Genomic DNA, 12,007 nt, shown 5'->3' with positions numbered 1-12,007 from the left:
AGGAATGACCTGAGATACACTCCTTGGAGAAAATAAGTTCAAGAGATCAGTAGAATTAGGACATACTCAGTTGTTGATGTGGAAATTGGAGTAGTTTGTCTTTTTGCTTTTGTTTGTTTTTCTGGTTGTTTAATTTAGCCACTTTAAAATGTAACCTAATATGTCCAATACCTATTTACCACATTGATTTAATTTTTTCCTACTAAATTGAAGTGCTTATTGTTAGAACTTTGTAGGATTTTCCAGTTCCCCACTCCCTTACTGTGTCTACACCAATAATTACATAGTGTCTTGATTGTTTATTCAGATTCAACTTTTTCCTCATTAAAATTGAGTCTCTAGTAAGCCTTGAACATTCCCAGGCAAGAATAAAGATGTTTGAGTTGTTGCTTAAGGCATAAAATAAACTAGCCTTGGTCTAAGCCCAGTTTCCTAAAGCACTGATAACTCTGATTCTTTATGATTTCACACATGGAAGAATCCTTTTCTCTGCAATCCAGCTCAGGGAAGTGCTTCAGGAATGGAGACTTTTTCATAATCTACACTTTATATCAATAGCCTTTGCTTTTTTACTTTTCCTTTAGGAATTCTAACTGACCCTATCTCAGGATGGTTTAAATTGTGCTATTGTTTTTTTTTTTTTTTTTTTTTTTTTTTTTTTTTTTGGGGGGGGTTTTTTTTTTTTTTTTTTTTTTTTTTTTTTTTTTAAGGGGTGTTTTTTTTTTTTTTTTTTTTTTTTTTTTTTTTTTTGCACCTTCAGAAGCTAACTCAGTGTCACACATGTTTGACACTTAAAATTCACTGTTAAATGAAGGGACAGATTATATAGATACCAGATTTAGATCAATGAAGGATGCCATGGGAAATAAAAGGAGTCATTCAATGTGTTTTGTGTTCAGTAGCAGGTACATAGAGAGACACCCACACTCACTGATTGCTACTATGCCCACCAGATTAGTCATTTGATGTGAGAACATTAACTGGCTGCAGTGCCTATTTTTCAATATTACTATGGAAAAACAAAAAGAAAGGACCCAGAATACTTTCCTAAGTTACTCGTAAGCTATTGACAAAATCTCTGAATGTGGACAGCGACCACCTGCCACTCATTAGCTACAAATGTTCTAGTTCTCCCATGTGTATGAAAATGCATTTTTTGAGAAGGAAATAGAAAGGATTTTTCTATCTGTATGGACTTCTCTTTAAACTGCTTTCTGTCTCCCTAAGGTCAGGAAATCCACTATGGGGTAGCTCCATTGACACTTCAGCAAATGCCTGAGACTTATTAAGAACAATATGTCTTTCTTATTCTGTTCCCAGGGACTGGACAATTATTTGAGTTTCCTACTAAAGTTACATGGGGGCCTGCTGGGAAGAAAATACCTAAGGGGTTATATCATAGGAAATGTAGCTCACATGGAAAGGAAGAAGGGGAAGATAAGCTCATGTGCAGGTAGATATCACTGATCTAGAAAATTCACAACTTTGAGATCCTGGTTAATTGTGCATTACCAACAGTTTAAAGGCCTCCTGCTTCTGTTTAAGAAAGCCTTGTAAGTTATCTGCTTTTCAAATTACTTTAGAAGCAAACTCAAATAGAGAGCATCATCATAGCTTAGGTCTAAGGTAACACATTAGCTTTGCCATTGCCCTACTGATTTAATTGCCCAAGTAAGCATGCTTGAGGTGTTTGGGATTGTAATTAAGGTTATGGTGCTTGGAAAATTCTCTGTCTGTTATTATATTTTTTTTCCTAAAATAAACTATCCTAGCTCACCAAAACTCGTGTGGCTAATTAGAGCCTAATTAAAGTTACTTGTTTCTATTTTAAAATCTGCCCACTGAGAGAGCCTCAAGGCAGGAGGGAACATATTTTTAAAGTGACAGTTCTAAAAATGCTTGCCACCCTGGTCCCTAAGCTGCATTGCTCAGTTTTATGCATTGATTTATTTCCAATGGAAATGAAGGCCTACGGCCTTTTTTTTTTTTCCCTTGTAGCTCTGCACCACTCTCAGCCCTTTAGATTTAGCTGTGTAAAAGGATTTGTTTGATGAACAAACAAGCCTTCTTTGTTATACATCTTCCAGCTGGAGAGTCTGACCCCTGCACTCAGAGGGGAAGTTGTCCAGGAAAATGCTCCTGACAAAATCAGGGCCAGAGAGCACAGGAATCAGTACAACACTGAATCCACAAAGGAAAAGGCGTAATGTCTGTGGATGACTTATTACATTCTAGATATGTCTCTGGGTACTTTGAACCTGATTTTACTTCAGTGTAAAGGATAAACTGATAGACTAAGTATTTTATATAGTGGATTTCACAGATTAAAAAAAAAAGCAGGAAATAAAGGCATGTTGAATTATGTCTCTGAGTACCAGTCTTGGTCCCTTGAGCATCTTTCTCTACAAAGTAGAAGTGGTAATACCTAGGATTCCACTTACTGAGTTGGGAGGTATGTATAGATGAGGGATCTGAAAGCTTTTTATAAAATGTAAACTGACTTTCACAGATTAGTCTCCGGAGAATTGTGTTCCTTTTAATATCTTTAATTATTAAGCTTGTTTAGAATAATGCTTTTATACATTTTATGCCAGAGCCAACTAAAACACAGGGCTTAGTCCACTTCCCTTGGCCCAAGTATTCTTTTTATATGGGAACACTTTGTTGTGTGTTCCTAAAATAAGGTTGGAACTAAAGTGAATCAATATGATTGGAGCTTGCATCTTAATCTTTTTCTGTCTCCTCTTTTTCTGTGACCTTATTTTTATGTGTGTGTGTGTGTGTGTGATTTATACCTTTGTATGTCTGTGTATATACACATGTGCCTATGGAAGTGTGCACATATATGTGTACCTGCATTTGGAGGTCAGAGGTTGTGTTTCCTATCCATCTTATATTTTGAGACAGCTCTCTCACTAACCCTGAACTTTACCAATATATCTAGACAGGCTGACCAACTAGCCCTGGGGATTCTCTGATATTTGCATCTCTACTCCTAGATTGCAGGTGTGTATAGATGTGCCTGACATTTTGCATGGGTGTTAGCAATCTGAATGTAGATCTTCAGACTTACACAACAAACACCTGAGACTGAGCCATTCCCCAGTCCCTTGTGCCATTAAATTACTAACAACTAAAGCAGGGTGTGGTGACTTAATTCATGTTTCTCATAGACACATACATTTGAACACTTGGTGCTTAACTGGTATTTGAGGAGTTGTCTTGGTTCTTTTTCTGTTGGCATGAGAAAACACCATGACCAAAACAAGTTATAAAATACAGTATTCAGTTTTGTGCTGGCAGTTTCAGAGGGTTAGAGTCCATGCCCATCATGGTAGGTAGCATGGCAACAGGTAGGCAGGCTGGATCAGTAGCTGAGAACTCACATCTTGAGAGACAACCATGAGGCAGAGGGAGATAACTGTAAATGACGGTGGCTTTTGAAACCTGGAAGCCTGACCCCAGAGACACATTTCCTCCAAAAGGCCACAGTGCCTAATCCTTCCCAATTGGGGATGCAGTATTCAAAACTACGAGCCTATGGGAGCTATTGCTATACAAACCATGACAGAAGGTTAAAGAACTTGTAAATGGTAGAGTTTTGTAGGTGAAAGTACATTCCTGGAACCACCTTTGAGTGTTATAACATCATCCTATTTCCTATTATTTGCCTCCTATGTGCAAATAAAAATGTGACCAGCCAGATTCATGTTCCTGCCACCATGCCATGCTTTTCTTGCCTTGTTGGACTCTATACCTCTAGAATCATATGCCAAAATAAGCTCTTTCTTCCTTAAGGCACTTTTGGTCCTGGTATTTTATCTCAGCAACAGAAAACTAACTAACATACCATCAAATTCTCTTCTAGGCCAATCTGATTTTTTAGGCCTTTTCATATCATGCACCAAAATCTCTCTACCTTTACTTTCTCCTTTCACCAAAGTTAATACAATCAGAATGGGCCTGTGTGTGGGTAAGGTGAATAAGCTGCCAGGACAGAAAATTTAAGGAAACATACATTTGCAGTGTTGTACAAGTACAGAGTAATACCCCTCTTTGGATTTATTCTCTTGGTATTCTACTCAAATTTGATATCTTTTTTGTAACATACTTTCAGATATTGTGTAGTAATATATTCCTCATACATTCTAAAACATGTTTGCAAACATTTTCTGAAGGGCTACTGCTCATCAGTTTCTAGCTATGCCCTTATTTAAATTTGGATGTTTGTTCCTTATATAAACGTTGTCAGTTTTATATAGTATATCCCACCCTACTACACAATCTAGAGTATAAACAAAATAAAATTAGTTACTTATAATTTATTGATTGCATACTGAAAGGCAGATCTGCAATTAGAAACTTTGTATATATTATTTCTAATCATCACATCATCTTTTTCATAATGAGGAAACTGTTACTCAGAGTGGTTTAATTCAGGTTAACAAATCAATATTCTTTTTAGCCTAGAAGAAATAGTTTGACTGACTGGAGCATGCAGTAAATGGATGAAATTACCATGGACATTGTTAATTTGTGCCATCATGTAGAAGGCTCAAAAAAAAAAAAAAACAGGAGCTTTGAGTTACAGTAAAAGATCTCTGATAATTTGATTAGGTATGGCACTAAAGTTTGAGGTTAAGCTCAATAATATTGAAGTTAAACACGTACATTAAAATTTGATATGGGACTGAGATATGGCTCAGAAATTAAGATTACTGATGGCACTTGCAGAGGACATGGATTTAGTTTCCAGAACCAACAGTAAGTGGCTCATAACCATATACAGTTCTAGTTCCTATAGTTGGAGTTTTTCATGGGATCTGATGACTCCCAAATAACCACACAGGAACCTATTATTAATTATAAATGTTTGGTTGATAGGTTAGACTTGTTACTAACTAGCTCTTAAATTGTGAATCAAACCATTATTTCTTATCTATGCTCTACCACATGGTAGTGCCTTTTTTTTTCAGCACAGATGATCTCAGCTATCTCTGTGCCTGGTTCCTAAGTCTTCATGTCCCCAGCCCTCTTTTCCCCAGTTCCTCTCAGTTTGCCTCTCCTGAATAACTTTTTCCCACCTAGGTATTGGCTAGTCATCTCTTTATTAGACCAATAAGAGTGACCAGTCTTCACAGTGTACAAAGGGATTATTCCACAGAAAGTTTCATGGTATGTTATGCCTTCTTCTGTCCTCTGCAGGCACAAACATGCATGTGGTATACATACATACATGTAGTCTGCATATACCCATGAACATTTCTTTTTTTTCCATGAACATTTAATAAAAGATCTTCAATATGGAGAGAGTGTCAGAACACTCTATGGATTCTGTGGGACTGAGCAAGGAGCTGGAAGTATTTGAGGGAAGAGTGCTCCACTGCCAGGAGTCCAAGAACAATTACTTGTGAGTGAGTGGAAGCTAGACAAGGGTCATTCAGTAAAGGTCATTCATGAATATAAAAAACACATAAATGGAACATGAGAGTACATTGGGATACTTAAATAATAGACTTATGATATTCTGGCACATAATAGGAAGGATAATACCATTTTAAGTGTAAAGAAAATGCTTTCAATAAAATAATGGAAGAAAATTCCCCAAATATAGAGATATCCAACTAAGTACAAAGGATACCAGAATACCAAATAGACAGGGACAGAAAATTAACTCCTTGTGATACAGTATAGTCAAAACACTGAAAACACAGAACAAAGGAAAGATAATAAAAGTTACAGGAAAAAAAAGAGCAAGTCCCATTTAGTAGCAGGCCATCATAATAACTGATAAAAACTTAGAAAACCTGAAGGTATTGAGAAATTATATCACAATCTCTGAAAGACTTAAAGCTAACTATTAAAATGAAAGAGCATTAAAAATTTCACTGATAAACACAGACTATAAGAATTTATAACCATTAATACAGTTTTACAGAAGCTACTGGAAGAGATATTGTAGATTGAGGAAAAATATAAACACACCAAAGGGGTCAGAGGGCAAAAATAATATCAGAATAGTTGGTCAAAATAGTGCAAAATTAACAAAACTATAGGAAATCATACAATTTTTCAGTAACTCTGATTACTTATGGTCTTAATTCATCAACAAAAAGACACAGATTAATACATTGAATTAGGAAATATGATCTATCTTTTTGCTCCTTTCATGAATCACACATCACTATCAACAATAGACAGGACTTTAAGGTAAATAGAAGGAGAAGAGATTTCCAAGTAAGTGGAACCAAGAAACAAGCAATTATAGCTGTTCCAATATATTACAAAATAGACTTCAAACAAAAACTAGTCATAATAAATAATGAAAAATAAGTTTCACTCATTAAAGGAAAACCTGTCAAGAGGATACTGTAATATCAACATATATCAACACAGCAAATTGATATCACAAAAGAAATACTATTAGATCTAATGCCATATATATCATTTCACAAAAAGTGATAGCAGGTGACTTCAATACCTCAATTTTAATATTGTACTCATAATGTGGGAACACAATAAACAGAAAAGCATTGAAATTAAATGACATTATAAATAAAATGGACCTAACATACACTTACAGAACAAGACAGTCAATAATATACATTTTTCTCAGCAGGCCCTGGATCTTTCTCCAAAAATCTACCATGTATTAGGAAAAAAGACAAGTATAAAGAAGTGGGAAAAAAATGGAATAGTTTCCTACATTTTACCTGAAATATATCTGAAAAATTTGAAATTATGCTGAGAAATTTTCCATATACAAAGTCCTTATTCTTCCTGATAGACTATTGTCTACTGCTGAAATCTGGGGTAAGGACTGTTACTGTCTTTAGTTGTGTGCTCACAGGTAAACCTACCATGCTCCCATTGACAATTCCAAAGGTACAGGCATGAACACAGTTACAGTTAAATTCAGTGGATCATGCACACACACACACACACACACACGATTTGTAGAGTCTAGGGGTTTGATAGAGATAGGAGAGAACTAAGAGACGGTCAGATGTGAGGATCATTAACATGCATTATATACATATATATGTATGCAATTTTAATTTTAGAACAAATTTAATTGATAAAATGTATTAAAACCATTTACTGTTTTATTTATTTAATTTTTTCATATAATATATTTTATATTATTTTTCCTCCCTCAACTCCTCTCAGAAGCTCCCTACATCCTTACCTACATACCCAACTTTATACATATTGGTGTTTCTGGGGAAGAGGGAAAATTGGGGGAACTAGGAGGAATGGCAGGAGGGGAAACTATGGTTAGGATAGATTGTATGAAAGAGGAATCTATTTGCAATAAAAAGAAAAGAAAACAGCAAAGGAACCATATGTTAACAGGATGAAGAAATTAAGAAACCTAATTTGAGCCATGTCCCCTAATTACCTTTCTCTATAAGCATACATATATTTCAAGGAATATATTTTTCTTAAAAAACACATCCAATGAAAAAATAAAAGATGATGATTGGACATTTCAAGCAGCATTTCTTAGGAATAAGTATACTGCATATGCTTTTACTACCATTGTGTACTTAGGAATTACATAGTGTATTTAATTATTTTATTTAAAAATAATATTGTGGATATTTTTCACATAATTATTTCAAGAAGATAATTGAAATATGAGATTCAGGAGATGGAGAACTGGTGTCAAGAATGTATTTTTTTCTTTTTAGGATAGAAAGTCAATCCTTTTGTATGTTTTTTTCTTTACAATAAGCTGCTCACTTTATTTGGGGTTCTAGATTTCAGTTTTTAATTTAAATATCATTGTTTTCATTTATATTACATACCAACCAGTTTTACCTCCTTCCTCCTCTCCTGTCTCCTTCCCTTTCCCATCTATCCAACTCCCCATCTGCTTCTTCTTCATCTCCATTCAGAAAGGGGCAGGCCACCCAAGGGCTTGCACAAAGCATGACACATTAAGTTGGGGCAGGACCCAGTTCCTCATCTTAAGTTAAGGTGGGGCCAGGTAATTCAGCATGGGGAACAGGTTCACAAAAGCCAGCTAAGTGCCTAACAAGGAAAAGTCCTACTCCTCGTAATGGATTAATAAAAATTGCTTCAGGATACCTGACAGCGACAGGCAGCAGAAACTCTGCAAGTCCCCAAGTGGTGGCAGGCAGCAGGCCATGTGGTGGCAGGATGGGGGCCTTGAATGCAGCCAGTCCCAGGCAGGGACTATCCATGAGACCATGAGATCTACAAAGGTGGCTGGTCCCCAGTGGTGAGCCATGTGGTGGCGGCAGGTGAAAGACAGATGGATAGACATGCCATGCAGAGTGAGGCTGGGTATTTATTTAGTAGTTATAGTAGGGAAGGGAGAAGGGGAAAACAAAGAGGGAGAGAGAGAGAGAGAGAGAGAGAGAGAGAGAGAGAGAGAGAGGAGAGATCAAGGCTGCCTCTCCAAGAGGGAGCTGAAAAAGAGAGAGAGACTAAGGCTGCAAACAGGAAGAAAGACCTGCCTGCCTCAGCAGATGGGGAAGGGAGTGGGCATGGCTTGCCTCTTAAAGAGACAGAACAATCATTACACTCCTACTATTAGAAATCTTACTTAGATACCAAGCTACAGCATTGTCACACACATGTAGAGGGCCTAGGCCTGGTGTATCCCACGTAGGCTTCCTAATTGTTGGTACAGAATCCATGAGATCTTCTGAGCTCAGGTCATCTGTCTCTGTGGGTTCCACCATCATGACTCCCATGGGTCATATAACTCCTCTTCCCTTTCTTCTGCAAGACAGTTCTTAAGATTAGATTGTTTTACTTCTGTTTCACAAACTATATAGAATTCTTATCCATTAAATGAGTGAGACCTTAGTATCAGGGTCTAGCCTTGAAGGGGTTCATGTGTTTTAGGGTAGGGGCTTGTGGGTTAGAAAAATTAGGTAGGAACAAAGATATGAAAGAAATACAGAGACATAGAATAGAACCTACAGGGCACTCCACTAAATACTGAACACTGAATACTCCTGTGTTTATTTTCCATATGCTTATATACCCCAATCTTAAAAGAGGGGAAGAAAGCAAAGACTGCTTTAACATGACAAAAAGAAAAAAAAAGCAGAAAAATAACTTACTTTAATAATTAAGGCATTAAGCCACTATTTCCTGAGTTAAACATTCTGCTGTTTTAGGCAGGACATGTAGCAAATAAACCTTAGACTGATTATCCTGTAGGCACTCATTCCCTGGATCAAACCAAGGAGCAGAAATAGTCTTGAACTCTCTGATCTTTGGTCAAGGTGGAATGGATCCACCTCTATGAGCCATCTTAATATTCAAAATACCAAGTAGCCACACTCTAGGTCAGGATATCTTGTTTATAGCCACGCCTTAAGCCAGATTTCTTGTCAATAACTTTGAAAGAATAAGAGTTGGGTTAAGCTCTCTTACCTTCAGTCAAGGTGGAGTTGCACCACTTCTTTGGGTCCCCACACCTGAGCATATAGACAGTGGTTATGGGACAGTCACTTCTGAGATTATCATGCATAATCTATGCACCACTGTAGCAGAATAGACCTTCATACCTCTATTAACTATTAATAGATACCTATTGAGGGTGTAGGTATCTATGTTGACAAAAGTCCAGGAGCTAGTATATGAAAGTGGATTTTAGGATCTCAGGTACCCCTGGCTGACAGGAAACAAAACTGGACTCCTGAGTCCTACAACTGTTCAGAATTCAAATCTGTCAGTATTCACAGAAAGCTTGAAAGAAGAGGAAATTATAATCTAAGGTAATTATTTTATGTAAACTTGTTGGAACCAGGATCAGAGAACACATCAAACACATATTTTCACATATGAACTACAGAAACTATAAACATATTTGTATTTTTTCTCTGCTATGCTCTTTGTGACTCATGTTGGCTACCAACAGATTTTGGTATTTAAAAATAAGGCACACTATTGTGTTTGCTTATAATACATGTACAAAGTGTGGGGGAGAACTTTGGAACAAAACAATGTAAATTGTCTGGAATAATGTTGACCAAAAGTAAAGGAAAGCTTAATTACCTTCCTATATACAAATCTACAAATTTGATGTAATCCGCATCAAAATTTCATAATAAACTGATATACATTAGTAGAATTCTGGCCATTGGGAATGAATTCTGGCCATTGGAAATGTTGAAGAAAGAACTCAGAAGAAATTGAGAAAGAAGTTGCTAGAACTGGAAGAAGGATGAAACAAATTTATTGAGATCTATTGTGTATCTTATAGTTATATCACTTCCTCAGTTTAGACTAGCAATTCTCAACCTATAGGCACAGCCCCTTTGGCAAACCTCTGTCTCCAAAAGTATTTATATTATGATTCATAACAGTAGCAAAATTATAGTTGTAAAGTAGAAACAGAAATAATTTTATGGTTAGGGTCACCACAACAAGAGGAACTGTATTAAAGGGTGACAGTATTAGAAAGATTAAGAGCTACTGGTTTAGGGTAATCACATTTTAGGGGCTCAAAAGAAATACACCATTGAATGGCAAAGCTCAGAACATGGAAATATTACTAATTCTATGAACATGTTTTTGTGGCTTTTTAATTCTAGCAAAAAATTAAACCTACTCAAGATAAACTAAGTTCATAAAGACAATGAATATTCTCTGGCTTTCCAAAATACCAGGTAGCAAGAATAAACATATTTTTCTACACTTAATATTTTAGCTTTTAGATAGATCAATAAAACAACAGAAAGAGACCAAGGGGATACAAATTGAAAAGGAAGATATCAAGTTATCTTTATTTGCAGATTATCTGATAGTATTCATAAGTGACCCTAAATTTTCCACCAGGGAACTCCCACAGCTGATAAACACATTCAACAAAACAGTTGAATTTAAATACAAATTTAACTCACAAAATTCAGTAGCCCTCCTATATACAAATGACAGATTGTGAAAGAAATCAGATAAACAACTGTCACAATAGCCTTAAGTAATATAAAATATATTGGGATAACTCTAACCTAAGCAAGTGAAAGATCTATATGATAAAACTTCAAACATTTGAAGAAAGAAATTGAAGAAGATATCAGAAGATGAATGGATCTCCCATGTTCTTGGATAGGCATCATTATCATAGTAAAGGAAACAATCTACAGATTTCATGCAATCCCTATAAAAATTTAAACACAATTCTTCACAAATCTGTAAAAAAACAACTCTTAGAATCTTCTGGAGAAAAGAAAAAAAACAAGGATAGGTAAACAATCCTGAAAAATAAAAGAGTTGATAGAGGTCTTGCCACCTGATTTCAATCCGCACTGGAGAGAGACAGTAATAAGAGCAACATGATACTGGCATAACAACAGACATGATGATCAGCAGACTTCAATTGGAAATTCAGAAACAAATCTGCATATCTACAGACACCTGATTTTTGATAAAGAAGCCAGAAATATACCCTGGGAAAAAAAAGACGGCATCTTCAACAAAATGGTGCTGGCACAACTGGATGTCTGCATATATGTTAAAGTGAAAGCCTTTCTTTTTTGTTTAAACATAAAAAGGGGAAATGATGTAGGTGGGTCTTCTGTCTATGTGTTACTTTCATTGTTAATAAAGAAACTGCCTTGGCCTTTGATAGGACAGTAGCTTAGATAGGGCGGAGTAGACAGAACAGAATGCTGGGAGAAAGAAGCAGATTCAGGCAGATGCTATAGCTCTCTTCTCCAAGATGGACGCAGGTTAAGATCCTTCCCAGTAAGCCACCACCTCGTGGTGCTACACATATTATTAGAAATGGGTTAATCAAGATGTGAGAGTTAGCCAATAAGAGACTAGAACTAATGGGCCACGCAGTGTTTAAAAGAATACAATTTGTGTGTCATTATTTTGGGTGTAAAGCTAGCCATGCGGGTGGCCAGGCACTGGAAATGCAGCCTGCCACTCCTTCTATATCAAATGTCTGAGAAACACTTAAAGAAATGTTCAACATCATTAGTCATTAGAGAAATGAAAATCCAAACTTCTTTGA

Source organism: Alexandromys fortis, unplaced genomic scaffold (genome assembly GCF_014885135.2).
Source record: "Alexandromys fortis isolate MF-2015 unplaced genomic scaffold, M_Fortis_MF-2015_v1.1 scaffold_305, whole genome shotgun sequence".
Taxonomy (NCBI): domain Eukaryota; kingdom Metazoa; phylum Chordata; class Mammalia; order Rodentia; family Cricetidae; genus Alexandromys; species Alexandromys fortis.
The sequence above is the reverse complement of the archived record's forward strand: the minus strand, read 5'-3'. Positions refer to the sequence as shown.